Source organism: Ambystoma mexicanum, chromosome 11, assembly GCF_040938575.1.
Source record: "Ambystoma mexicanum isolate Mex_15411 chromosome 11, UKY_AmexF1_1, whole genome shotgun sequence".
Lineage (NCBI taxonomy): Eukaryota > Metazoa > Chordata > Amphibia > Caudata > Ambystomatidae > Ambystoma > Ambystoma mexicanum.
In genome coordinates this window covers 724,867,250-724,881,447 of record NC_090934.1, presented here as the reverse complement: position 1 = coordinate 724,881,447, position 14,198 = coordinate 724,867,250, and the positions used below count along the sequence as shown (strand labels likewise).

The following is a 14,198-nucleotide window of genomic DNA, read 5'->3' as shown; positions in this document are numbered from 1 at the left end:
CAACATGGTGGCCATGCACTACCTCAACAAAAGAGGAGGCGTAGGATCACTGCAACTGTGCAGAGAGGCGATGCAGCTCTGGTTTTGGGCAATCCAAGAAGGAATCTCTCTATCGGCAGTCCACCTAGCCGGAGAGAAGAACTTGCCAGCAGATGCTCTGAGCAGGCAGAGCACAGTCTCTCACGAGTGGGAGCTAGCTCAGGAAGTCCTTCAAGAGATCTTCGCCCTTTGGGGAGCCCCTCAGGTGGATCTGTTCGCCACAAGCACCAACATGAAGTGCGATCTGTTCTGTTCAAGGGAATTTCCCCCGAGAGGAGCTCTAGGAGACGCGTTCGTAGTGGACTGGGAGTTTCCACTCCTTTACGCGTTCCCACCAGTCCCTGTTATTCCTCAAATGATCAGGAGGTTGAGAAGATTCCTTCTAGATATGTCCATCTGCCCTCCAATCCGTCTTCCACTCAAAGAGAATCTTCTCTCGCAGAAGGGAGGTCAGGTTCTCCATCCAGACACCAGAAGCCTCAACCTTCACACTTGGCTTCTGAAAGGGTGAGGTACAAGGATTGGGATCTCCCTGATGACGTCATGGAGGTGTTGCTTTCGGCCACAAGGCCAGCAACAAAGTCTTTATACCACTGCCGTCGGAACAAATTTTGCAGCTGGTGTAGGGAAGAGAATATCGACCCTTTTTCATGTGGTACACCAACGGTGTTATCGTTTCTACTCTACTTGGCAAACTCAGGCCTTCAAGTTGCCACTGTAAAAGGCTATCTCGCAGTGCTTTCTATCTTCAAGCGCACTGCGGAGGAACCATCGTATTTCAAACTTCCTCTAGTGATACAATTTCTCAAGGGATTAACTAATGTTTATCCTCCAAAACCATTCCAGGTTCCCTTATGGGACTTAAATTTAGTCTTAAACTTCCTAATGGGCACTCCATTCGAACCACTTCACTCTTGTTCGCTGAGATTTTTCACGCTTCAAACTGTCCTTTTGGTAGCACTAACATCTGCTAGGAGGGTGAGCGAGCTACAAGCTCTCTCCTGTAAAACCCCACATACAATTATCCACAAGGACAAAGTTTTCCTACAGGTGAAGCCTAATTTCCTCCCAAAGGTGGTTTCTGAATTTCATATTACTCAGAAAATTACCTTACCTTCGTTTTATCCTCCTCCCCATCCGGGGAAAGAGAAAGAAAGGCTACATAGGCTGGACCCAAGGCGAGCTCTCAGCTTTTACATCAGCAGAATGGCTAGGATCAGGCAAGCAGACCAACTGTTTGTAGGATACTCAGGTCACAAGTTGGGACTACCCATAACAAAACAAACCATCTCCAGGTGGATTATTTTGGCCATTCTGGAATGTTACAAACTGGCAGGGAAAGAGCCACCCCAAAATCTCAGGGCTCATTCAACCAGGGGTATCGCAGCCTCTTCGGCTCTCCAAAGAGGGGTACCGGTCCGAGACATCTGTGCGGCTGCCACATGGTCGTCCGCACATACATTCACAAAATTTGACAATCTGGATTCCTCCACTAGTCAAGAGACCAGATTTGGCAAGGCCGTATTACATCCGGTCCATCCCTAAAGGGATACATAACATTCTCACTCCCACCTCCAATTACATGCCACTGCTATGGGAGTCTATCAAAGATAAGGAATACGTCGGAGGACACAATCCCTTCGAAGAACAAGTTACTTCTTACCTTGTAATGTTCTTTCGACGGGATGTTCCTCCGACGTATTCCTTATCGCCCCTCCCATCCATCCCCGCAGTGATACTTCCCTTCTGGTTACAGTTTACGCTCCTTCAAGGTCAATAACCAATTCAGGCATGACATTTCTTATGCTACAAAACGGAACTGAGCAACGGACGCAGCGCGTGGCTGTTTATGGGCATGGTGACGTTGGCGCCGATACGGTGGCCGTCGAGGGACATCGACTCGGCGGACGTCGAGGCGCAGCACCCTCTACAGAAAAAATTTCCGAGGCCAGCAAGCTGGAAACGTATTATCTAAAATAAGGAATACGTCGGAGGAACATCCCGTCGAAAGAACGTTACAAGGTAAGAAGTAACTTGTCCTTCTCTGCCTTTGGCCCAAGACTATGGAACCACCTCCCTATCAGCATCAGACTCGCCCCCATCCTCCTACAATTCAGAATATAACTCAAGACCCACCTCTTCAAGCAGTCTCTCCTCCTCAACACCTAGGCCATCACGTCACCCCTCGTGCCACCTGACTTGCTAGATGCCTCCTGCCCCTCTTCTCCCCACCATGTGGTATGGCTGAACCCTACTCTGTGCCCCTCTGTACGCCCCCCCACCGCATGCTGTATATCTGTTCTGTTGTTACCTCTGAAAAGCGCTCTGTTATGCATATGTACTGTTGAATACCCCTGTAAAGCATTCTGTTATGTATTTGTATTATTGTGTACCTCTGTAAAGCGCTCAGTTGCTTCTGAAAACTAGGTCCACGTTCAATAAATACCATAATAATAATAATAATAATAATAATAATAATAATAATAATAATAATAATCAGCCTCAACATTTTCAGATACAGAAACTTTACTTCACTGCAAAAATTGTTCCTTCTTTCTGTTGCGTAAAGCCCATTTCTTTGAAGGCATTCTTAATCTATAGTGAAGAAAAAATAACATAATGAATGCTTAGACTTCAAGACCAAGCTACACACATATGAAGCATTGAATATACAGTCAAAACTGTAATTAACCAATACAATAAAAGTATTCTAGGTACTGGTAATTGTATACATTCTAGAAGCTACTGGCTGTTAGATATGGTTACCACAAAATACTAAAGTTCTAAAATAAAAATGTACGCTTTATGCATGATACCTAGTTTTCACTCTTTCTACTACTAAGCAATTATTTAATGGCAAATGTAGGACACAAATAATCTCCTGCAACACAGGTATGAGGCAGATATATATATATATATATATATATTACACGACCACAGTCGTGGCCGTGTAATTATGGTTATGTTACTAATCCCTTAGGAAGAGCACTTTTTGGGCAGTTTATAACTTCGCTCTCCCTGGACGAATCCTCACCAAACTTTGCAAAAAAAGTAAATGGCCCACTCTGAATCTTTTAGCAAAGTTTGGTGAGGTTTGGTCCAAGGGGAGCAGAGGTATAGGGGGGGTCCCAAAATGTATTTTTTTTCCCATAGACTGAATGGGGAAAAAACTTTGCTCGCGCTTACAGCCCAAACTGCTTGATGGATTTTCACCAAATTTGTGGCAGGAGCAGTGGCTTGGTCCCGAAAGCGTGCTTTTGTGAATTCGGTGAAAATCCGTCCAGTAGTTTTTTTTAAAATGACCAAAAAGTAGGTCACAAAAAATTAGTGATATCTATGTCCGGTCAGCGGACATGCAACGTGTTCGCTGATTGGATGGTGAGGAGCGTGAAGTGCATCAGATTTTTAAAAACGCCCGCCATCTTGGATTCGTGGACAGCGGTCGATGTCCGCGGACATCGCGGTAAAACCATATGAAAAAACACAGCATTCCACTTGTCAAACTTATCAAATAATCTCTGGGGAGGTGAGGGGTGATGAGGATGGGATGGGATATGGCTGCAAGAAGCAAAAAATCCGGGTGTTTTTTACCGCGAAAGTCTGCGAACAGTCCTGATGTTCGCGAACAGTCCTGTGAAAGTTTGCGAACACCTTAGCATTACAGGGTTGGTGAAATGCAGTTCTTGGATGGCTTATAACTTTGGCGCCACTTAATGGAACTGCAAGACATTTTGCATGTATATTCCTGGGCTGTTTCTGAGTGAGTATGCAAAGTTTGGTGGGATTCTGTAATGAGGGGGCAAAATTAGAGGGGGGGCCCAAAATAATGTAAAGGCTTATTATAAATGAGGTGCAATTTGACGAATCCTCACTTAATTTGGGAAACTGATAATACATTTAGATATGAATGTTTTTCTGAAGTTTGGTAGGATTTTGTGAAGAGGGGGCAAAATTAGAGGGGGGGTCCCAAAATAATGTAAAGGCTTAAAAATGAGGTGCCATTTGACGAATCGACACTTAATTTGGCAAACTGATAATAGATCAAGATATACATGTTTTTGCAAAGTTTGGTGGGATTCTGTCGAGAGGGAGCAAAATTAGAGTGGGGTCCCAAAATATTGTAAAGGCTTATAAAAGTGGTGCCATTTGACAAATCTACACAAAGGTTTGCAAAAAGATTATAGATCTAGATTTAGATGTTTTCGTAAAGTCTGAATGGATTTTGTCAAGTGGGGGCTAGGTTATATGATGATTGTATGTGCATACATTTTACACTTTTGAAAAAAATAAAACATGGGTGGATTTCCAGCAAACTAGCGTAAGGAGCATTGACAAGGACCTACAAGCATGGTTTTGCAAATGTGCCAGTGTTTTATTATTTGACAAGTGTCATAATGTAACTACAAAAAATAGCGGTATACCTTTAGTGACTGATGGGTAGCCTGTGGCCATGGGCAGTGGCCAGATTGTCCGGGTCATGGAATAAGGCCATGATCCAGACAATCTGGCTAGTGGCCATGACCACGAGGGAAAAAACATAGGATTAAAGTGCCATGTCCACCTGGGACTGGCTTTGTGGTAAAGTTATTCGAAATTAGGATAGATTTGAAAGGGAAGAAAAATGTGCTTGTGATAATATGGTGTTAGGCAGAAACCTGTGCAGTTCCCTCTGGGACCACTGGGACTTCCGAACAACCTTTCGTTCTCAGCTCTCCTGCCAAAAAAAATACATCCAAAAACAACAAACTACATATTCCTTTAGGAACCACCTTTCACAGTTAAAAAATAGAACTAAAAAAAAAATGTATAGACTCCATCTACTTTATATTTCTCAGTAAAGTACATAGACTAAGTAAGATTTTCGAACATTTCCATTTGGATTTGCATTTTCTGTTATGCTAATGAGAATATTGTGGCGTTCATCCTCTGTTCCAGGGACTGGAACGGTGGATACCGGCCCAGCAGCCCAAGTTATCAGCCCAAGCGATGTGAGGGTGGATAACGAGGTCTCTGGACCATTATCCCCCCATTCCAGCCCCTGAAATGGGGGATGAAGGCCATTAGCACCCTAGGTTCCCAAAGCAGGAACTCGGAGTGCTAAAAATTAGGATTTTTCTTCCAACACAGGGACGCCTGCGGCATCCCGGTGTAGTAAGGAAAATCCTTTTCCAGGATGGCCACCATGGAAAGGGAAGGTGAGGGTTCCCTACAAGGCCCCTCTTCGCTTTCCATAACAGGCTGCAGAAGGCAAAAAGAGAACCCTATGACCATATGTTAGGCCGGCTCACCACTTAGCATGTTTGATTGACAGCTAGGCTGAGTGAATGGGGGTATGCTGCATAAACCTCAACAAGAGAAGAAGGCAAAGTAACACCGTGAATTCAGAGTCAGTAGGCCGGATCCGCTTTAAGAGGATCAAAACGAAATGTGTCCAAGGTCACACGGTTGCAGTGCACAAAAGTCTTGTAACGGTTCAAAAAGGAGTTGGACCAAAGAAAGGGACCAGTTAGAGGGTCAAGGCGGCCAGCCCAGTCCAGAAGGTTAAGGCGTTATTATTACCTTGTAGCAATCTTTAGAAAGGGAGGCCTGGCGGAAACAGTACTTTAAAGTGGTGAGAACACTCCAGCGGGGGCAGTTGTTCCTGGCAGCGGATGCAAGTCGGTGCTTCGTCCGGGGGAAGAGAGGATCTCGTCGGGGAGGAAGACAGGAGTCCGTTGCACTGCCAGGGAAGAAACCAGTCGCAGAGTTTCTCAGGTACAAGGAGCGGTCCGTTGATTTGCGGTTCAGTGGTAAGTGGCTATCCGGCTGCCGGGGTGCTTGGCACAGGCAGTTCGACCACAAACCGGTCTGGGGTGCGAAGAAAAGAAGGTAAACTGGTTGTGCCCACCAGTCAGGGGAAGAAGCCTCTCCAGCCGGGAGATCTTCTCTGTCGTCGGGAAGTGGTGAGTCGGTTCCGCAGGGCTCCACCGGTGGTGTCGTCGTGGTAGGTCGGCTTAGCTTCTCCCTCATTGGATTCTCAGGTCCTGTGGCGACTTCTGAAGTTCCAGTCCCCAAAGCCCTGCTTTTATGCAGCATACCCCCATTCACTCAGCCTAGCTGTCAATCAAACATGCTAAGTGGTGAGCCGGCCGGCTCACCACTTGGGCCAATCACACAAGAGTGCGACTTGAGTTACCAAGGTAACTCAGTCCAGGGTGCCTAAACCCCCCTCCCACACCCTCTGTGGTACCCAGACAGAGTGGCACCACTTTTGGAGGCTTCTGTGGAGAAGCCCGCCAAAAGTGGAACAAAGGGCTCGACTTGGGTTGGAGTCACAGAAGAGAACACAAACGCCATTTTAAAATCGAGTCCTGGCAAAAAATACCAACCGGCAAATGAATATTAATTAAATAAACCGGCGGTATGTTCGAGGCTATGAGAATTAAATAATTAAAGTTGGTAGCCTCGAACAATGGGAAAAACGCATAGGGAAATATTTGCGGTCGAATATAAAAAGTAGTATCCACTGCCACCAGCCAAAACTCGATCAAGGGGACGGAGACGTGCCCCCTCGACTAACAGACCCCGGGGCAATCGAATTGCCCCGACCAGTACGTCCACAATATGATGGTTTGTACTGGTTTCTGTTAATAATTTGGGACTACTAAAGCCAATGGTGACTTTACATGCCCTGGGAGACAGTAGTCAGTCCCAGGGTATGGAGTCTATGGTGGGGGGTCACTATGACACCCCTGTGTTACTGCACGGAGGGTGCTGTGTAACACACATAGTAAAACACATGAGACCCTATGGAGTAAAGGACCCCATAGCCCAGAAAACACATTAACAGTCAAAGGAACACCATAAATCATGTCCAAGAGTGGGAGAAAAAGAGTCTCACTCTTGGCAGGAGAAAAAAACAAACTCCAGAAATCCAGCAAAGCTGCTGGGGGACTTACTAGGTTAGGAAATTCAGCCTAAAGAGAGAATTCTCCCTAACATATGGTCATAGGGTTCTCTTTTTGCCTTCTGCAGCCTGTTATGGAAAGCGAAGAGGGGCCTTGTAGGGAACCCTCACCTTCCCATTCCATGGTGGCCATCCTGGAAAAGGATTTTCCTTCCTACACCGGGATGCCGCAGGCGTCCCTGTGTTGGAAGAAAAATCCTAATTTTTAGCACTCCGAGTTCCTGCTTTGGGAACCTAGGGTGCTAATGGCCTTCATCCCCTATTTCAGGGGCTGGAATGGGGGGATAATGGTCCAGAGACCTCGTTATGCACCCTCACATCGCTGGGGCTGATAACTTGGGCTGCTGGGCCGGTATCCACCGTTCCAGTCCCTGGAACAGAGGATGAACGCCACAATATTCTCATTAGCATAACAGAAAATGCAAATCCAAATGGAAATGTTGGAAAATCTTACTTAGTCTATGTACTTTACTGAGAAATATAAAGTAGATGGAGCCTATACATTTTTTTTTAGTTCTATTTTTTAACTGTGAAAGGTGGTTCCTAAAGGAATATGTAGTTTGTTGTTTTTGGATGTATTTTTTTTGGCAGGAGAGCTGAGAACGAAAGGTGGGGAGGGAAATGAGGGAAGAGCAACAAAACACTAATATGGAGGGGTAGGTGGACAAGGGAAAATGTTGCACGTGTATTATTTCTAAGCTAGGGGCACTGTTTCTCATGCTCCTTGATTACAGCAGTGCTGGTGGCTCTGGGGGAGGAGGGATGGCATTAGCTGATGCCATTTTAAGATAAATAGCAGTTTTGCTAAAAGTATGTACTGTGTACTAGATTGTTAATGGATAATGAGTAGGAATAGGTGTTGGAGCTGTGCAAGGGAAATCTTATCATGAAGTGTGGATGAGTTCTCAGACACGTCATCATGCCGCACGCCAGCGTATGGTCATGTGGCACCGTCCGGAAGGTCCTTTATGAAGTCAGATGTTCGTAGACGTCTACGGATGCAAAACTAGTTGAAATAGTTGTGCTACTAAAAACCTATGAAATTCAGTGAAAAAACTTTGTTAAAGGGATAGTCCAGTAAAAAAATGTATTTAAAAAATAGATAGGCAATATAAAAAAAATAATACTAGCACTATTTTTTTTTAAACTTCCTATGGAAAATGTTGAGCTATTCAAGCTCAAAATTCTCAAAAGCAAGCACATGTGCGCATCCATTTTGAGAAATGGATGCCCGCCTGTGCTGGCTTTTGCTTTTGCGGCACTAATGAAGGAAAAGCCAGCCAGCTGGTGCCGGGACTCGGAGGACGCGGACAGATAAGTGCTATTTATTTTTTTTTAAAAATAAGCACTAGCTGCGGTTTTTTTTCTAAGTTTTCCGGGCTGGAGGAGCCCGGAAAACTTAGAAATAAAACCACAGCTTTAAAAACGTTGTATTTATGTTTGCGGTCGCTTTTGAAGCGACCGCAAACATAAATACAACGTTGTGTTTATGCCTGCTGTGGCTATCACTTTGGGTCTGGAGACCCAAAGTGAAAGCCAAGGCAGGCAGAAACACAACACGGTTGTGCTTACATGCCGCAGTGTTTCTCCCTACAGCTGATTTCCCATTTGGGGCTCTCGGGCTCCCCACGGGGGGCCCGAGAGCCCCAAATGGGAAATGCTAAATGCTGCAGTGTTTCTGCCTAAATCTGCCTTCCCATTTGGGGCTCTCGGGCCCCCCGTGGGGAGCCCAAGAGCCCCAAATGGGGAAGCATATTTAGGCAGAAACACAACCGTGTTGTGTTTCTGCCTGCCTTGGCTTTCACTTTGGGTCTCCGGTGCTCCCCTGGGGGAGCACCGGAGACCCAAAGTGATAGCCTTTGCAGGCAGAAACACAACGCGGTTGTGTTTGAAAACGCTGCGGTTTTTCTTTTTGAGTTTCTCAGGCTCCTCCAAGCCGGAGGAGCCTGAGAAACTCGGAAAGAAAAACTGCAGCGTTTTCAAACACAACGTTGTATTTATGTTTGTGGTCACTTCAAAAGCGACCGCAAACATAAATACAACGTTTTTAAAGCTGCGGTTTTATTTCTAAGTTTTCCGGGCTCCTCCAGCCCGGAAAACTTAGAAAAAAAAACGCAGCTAGTGCTTATTTTTAAAAATAGATAAATAACACTTACCGAGATTCAGCTGCAGCTTTCCTGCTCTGGTCTCCGGTCAGCGTCCTCCGAGTCCCGGCACCAATGAAGGAAAAGCCACCCAGCGGTAGCTTTTGTTTACTACAGCTGGCTGGCTTTTCCTTCATTAGTGCCGCAAAGCAAAAGCCAGCACAGGCGGGCATCCAATTCACAAAATGGATGCGCCCATGTGCTTGCTTTTGCGAATTTTGAGCTTGAATAGTTCAAAATTTTCCATAGGAAGTTTTAAAAAAAATAGTGCTAGTATTATTTCTTTTTATATTGCCTATCTATTTTTTTAAATACATTTTTTTACTGGACTATCCCTTTAAAGGGACGTTATGGTTCCAAGTAAAACCGAAAAACCCCTGAAATTCGCCAGTTATGGTAAGCTAAGCAACCATAACTCGAGCCACCACCGTGCACTGCTAAGACGAACACCCAGAACATCAAAGATGACATCACAATTGTCATTGATGACATCACTGATGACATCACATGTCTGGCTCACTCTTTTTTTCTTTACAGATATTTCGTAGGGATTGTGTCCTCCGACCTATTCCTTATCTTGATAGATCACTTCCAGCTTGCTGGCCTCGGAAAAACATTTCAGTAGAGGGCGCTGCGCATCAACGTCCCTCGAGTTTGTGTCCCTCGACAGCCTCCGTATCGGCGCCGACGTCATCGTGCTTATAAATAGACTCGCGCAGCGTCCGTTGCTCAGTTCTGTTTTTCCGTGCTTCGTGGGCCTCGGAATCGTGTTGCTCAGTTCTTTCTTCAAGTATTTATTATTATTCCTCGAAGATATCTTCTTCATTCGATGGCTTCCTCTTCCGAACCGTCGGCCCCACGGTCCAGCTTCAAAAAGTGTCGAGATTGTGGGAAGAAAATGTCATTGACGGATCCTCACAGGATCTGTTTGTGGTGCCTGGGATCGGAGCATTACTTTTCGGAATGCGAGGACTGTATGTCCATGATGGCGAAAGCCTTGAAGGAGCGTAAGGGGAAGCTAGAAAGACGTAAGACTCTTAAAACTTCAACTTCTTCGAAAGTTTCCTCGGCAGAGTCGAGACATTCATCTCCTCGCCGTCACAGGAAACATTCTCGCTCAAGGTCTCGAAGCGGTTCCCATCAGTCTTCGAGATCTAAACACTCGAAAAAGAGGCGTCGTAGATCTCCCTCTTCTTTGTCTTCTTCTACTTCCCCCGAAAGGGTCACCTGCCCCACGACACACAGGTCTCCAGCTAAGTAGAAGGAATTCCGTAAAAAAATGCTTAGCGTCTTCGAGAAAGCAGCCTCGACCCCCTCGGAGATGGCTAAAGGTGATACCCTGGGTGAAAGACCCGAAAAATGGAAACACTGTGAGTCGTTGCACCCGGCGAAAGAAACTGTCCGAGAGAGTCATGATCCCTCGAGCAAAGGCAGTAAGACTGCGTCATTGACGCCGTCGTCGAAGGTTCCTGCAACACATAAATCTGCGTCATCAACGCCTTTATCGAAGGGTCCGTCGACACACAAATCGGTAGAATCGATGGCGTCTTCGACGCCGCTGTCGACACCGATGAAGGTCATACCTACTGCTGTTACTACATCTCAGTCAGTAGACGTACTGAGGACTTCGACCATGACCTCGAGGATGTCGTCGATAACCTCGACGACTCCGAGTAGGATTCCGATCCTCTCGAGTTCTTCGAGGCCTCTTCATACTTTTTCAATGCCTTTTTCGGTTTCATCGAAGCCTTTGACTTCTGCGTCGACAACTTCGACGTTTTCTCAACCGGTGACTACAAGCTTGGCCCCTTCTGCTTTAGAAATGGGTTTTAAACCATACAGAAGGTCAGATTATTTCAGAGCTTTCTCCTCTATATATGAGGAAGGGGAGGATTCTGACCATGAAAGACCCTTTGGGTTACAGAGGACCACTACACCTATACCAGAGGAATTTATCTCTGAAGAGAATAGATTGAAGGACCTTCAAGACTCTTTGCATGAGGCAAGTGGTTTAGATACTTCTCCAGAAGTAGAATTCGCTAAACCAAACCCAGGGGAACATGCTGAGACCCTTATAGGGTCTTAATGGCCAGAATAATAGAGTTCATGGGGTGGTCTATACCTTCACCTTCTTTTCAACAGGATGATCTGACGAACATTTTACTTAAAGGCCCACAGGAAGATCCTGTGGTTCCCTTTCATACTGCATTGCAGAGAAAAATATCTGTCAACTGGGAAACCCCTGAGGTTATCCCGGCAGTTAACAAATAATTATCTGCCAAATATAGGGTATCTGCTTCTGATCCTGAATATTTGAGCAAACATCCAACCCCAGAGAGTTTGGTTGTACAAGCAGCAACTTCATCGAACAGTAGATCTGCATACCCTACTATTCCACAAGACAGGGATGATAAAAGGTTTGACGCTATGTCAAAAAAGGTCTTCTCGGCATGTAGCATGGTGCTTAAATCCATTAATGCTACTTGCACGCTCGCAAGATTCAGCCATACACTTTGGGAGTGTGCTTCATCTACGGCTGACTGTCTCCCGGAAGGAGAGGAAAGGGAAGCATTTCTGAACATCATTAAAGATGGTAAAGACGCAATGTGTGAGTCCCTTCAAACTGGCATTGATTCTGCTGACAGTATCAGCAGCGCCATGGCGGCAAGTACTACAATCCGCAGATTGCGTGGTTGTGAAAGTCTGGTTTTGCTCCAGATGTACAGGCCAGACTTTTGAATATGCCCTTTGACGGCACTTCTTTGTTTGGTAAGAAGGCTGATGACAGCGTAGAGAAGTTACAAACATCCAAGGCAGCAGCAAAATCTCTTGGAGCTGCAATCCGTCAAACTCTATATCGCCCCTCAAGAACCTCTTGGAGGCGTAGGTCCTTTTGCTTTTATTCCGCATTCGGAAAAGGCAGAGGACAGCCGGCTCAATAAAGGGGCCAAAAACGATTCACCCGCAGTGGACGGGTTAAAAGTACAAAAGCCGCAGCAGGTGCCTCTTTGCCCTCGGCATCTGCGTCAGCTGCCTCTAAACCACCCTGAGGTCGCTCCTCACAAGACACCAGTATGGTGCAGGTTAACTCAACATCTGACGGAATGGCAGGCTATTACGTCAGATGCTTGGGCATTGGAGACAGTTGGCCAAGGTTACTGCCTGCCTTTTCTACGCACCCCTCAGAGTCATCCACCGGGGAACAACTCTTTGAAGTTTCCAGATCCGCTCCTTTCGCAGGAGATTCTAGACCTTCTAGAGAAAGGTGCCATAGAACCGGTACTTGTAGCGGAGAGGAACAAGGGTTGGTATTCTCCCTATTTTCTACCGAAGAAGGACGGAGGACTGAGACCCATCTTGGACTTACGAAAATTGAACAAAGTCCTCAGGAAGGACAAGTTCAAGATGGTGACTCTCTCTCAAATCCTCCAGCTTCAGGACTGGCTGGCATCTCTAGACCTTCAGGATGCTTATTTCCATTTGCCAATCCATCTCAAACACAGGAAATACCTGTGGTTCGCAATTGGCAACTGTCACTATCAATTTCGAGTTCTGCCATTTTGGCTGACCTCTGCCCCGAGGGTCTTCACCAAGCTAATGTCGGTAGTGGCTCCAAGTCTAAGGAGGGAAGGGATCCACGTCTACCCCTACCTAGACGATTGGTTGATCAGAGCAGTATCTTCGGAACAAGCTCAGATCCAACTAGATTGTGTCTGCCACTTCCTTCACAAACTGTGCTTCTCCCTCAATTTAAAGAAGTCACAGATGATACCATCACAGAAACTCCAGTTTATCGGAGCGGTCCTGGACACTTCCTTGGGGAAAACCTTGCCACCAGAGGTGAGGGCTCAAGATATTCTGTAGATGGTCATCTAGTTTCAAAATGCCCAACGTCTCCCAGCCTTCGACTTTTTGAGGTTGCTAGGCCTCATGGCATCCTGCATCTTCCGTGTGCCAGAGGCTCACCTGAGAATGAGATCTCTCCCGTGGGCACTAAGAACCCAGTGGTCGCAATTCTCAGGAAGAATGGCAGATCTCCTTCAGGTCCCGGACAAAGTGGCTCGAGACCTTCAGTGGTGGGACTGTCGGGAGAACATTTTGAAAGGAGAACAGTTTTGGCAACCATGGCCGGAGATAACAGTAGTCACGGATGCCTCACTCACGGGGTGGGGAGCCTATGCCAACAACTTGACCATAAGCGGTCGTTGGTCTCCATCAGAGTCCAGACTACATTTCAACCTGTTGGAGCTGAGAGCTATCAGACTGGCGCTGAAGGCTTTTCTGCCATCTGTACAAGGGAAAAATGTCCTAATAATGACGGACAAAAAAAGTGGCCATGCACTACCTCAACAAAAGAGGAGGCGTAGGTTCACTGCCACTGTGCAGAGAGGCGATGCAGCTTTGGTTTTGGGCAATTCAAGAAAGAATCTCTCTATCAGAAGTTCACTTAGCCGGAGAGAAGAACTTGACAGCGGACGCTCTGAGCAGGCAGAGCACAGTCTCCCACAAGTGGGAGATAACTCAGGAAGTCCTTCAAGAGATCTTCACCCTTTGGGGAACCCCTCAAGTGGATCTGTTCACCACCAGTATCAACAGGAAGTGCGATCAGTTTTGTTCAAGGGAATTTCCCCCGAGAGGAGCTCTAAGGGACGCGTTTGTAGTGGACTGGGAGTTTCCACTTCTGTACGCGTTTCCTCCAGTCCCTGTCATTCCTCAGATGATCAGGAGGTTGAGAAGATTCCGGAAGACTATGATCCTAATTGCCCCAGATGGGGCCAGGAGAACGTGGTACTCGGACCTTCTGGACATGTCCATCTGCCCTCCGATTCGTCTTCCACACAGGGAGGATATTCTCTCACAGAAGGGAGGTCAGGTTCTCCATCCAGACATCCGAACCCTCAACCTTCATGCTTGGTTTCTGAAAGTGTGAGATACAAGGATTGGTACCTCCCAGATGACTTCATGGAGGTGTTGCCTTCGGCTAAAAGGCCAGCAACAAAGACTTTATACCGCTGCCATTGGAACAAGTTTTGCAGCTGGTGTAGAGAAAAGAATATCGAACCCTTTTC

At 46.3% G+C, this 14,198-nt stretch overlaps 1 protein-coding gene across 1 annotated transcript in view; it reads left to right on the top strand.

Moving 5' to 3' along the window:
* OVCH2 (ovochymase 2) overlaps positions 1-14,198 on the top strand; it is a 1,298,878-nt gene that overhangs the window by 934,919 nt on the left and 349,761 nt on the right. The gene's annotated exons all lie outside the window — the stretch shown is intronic.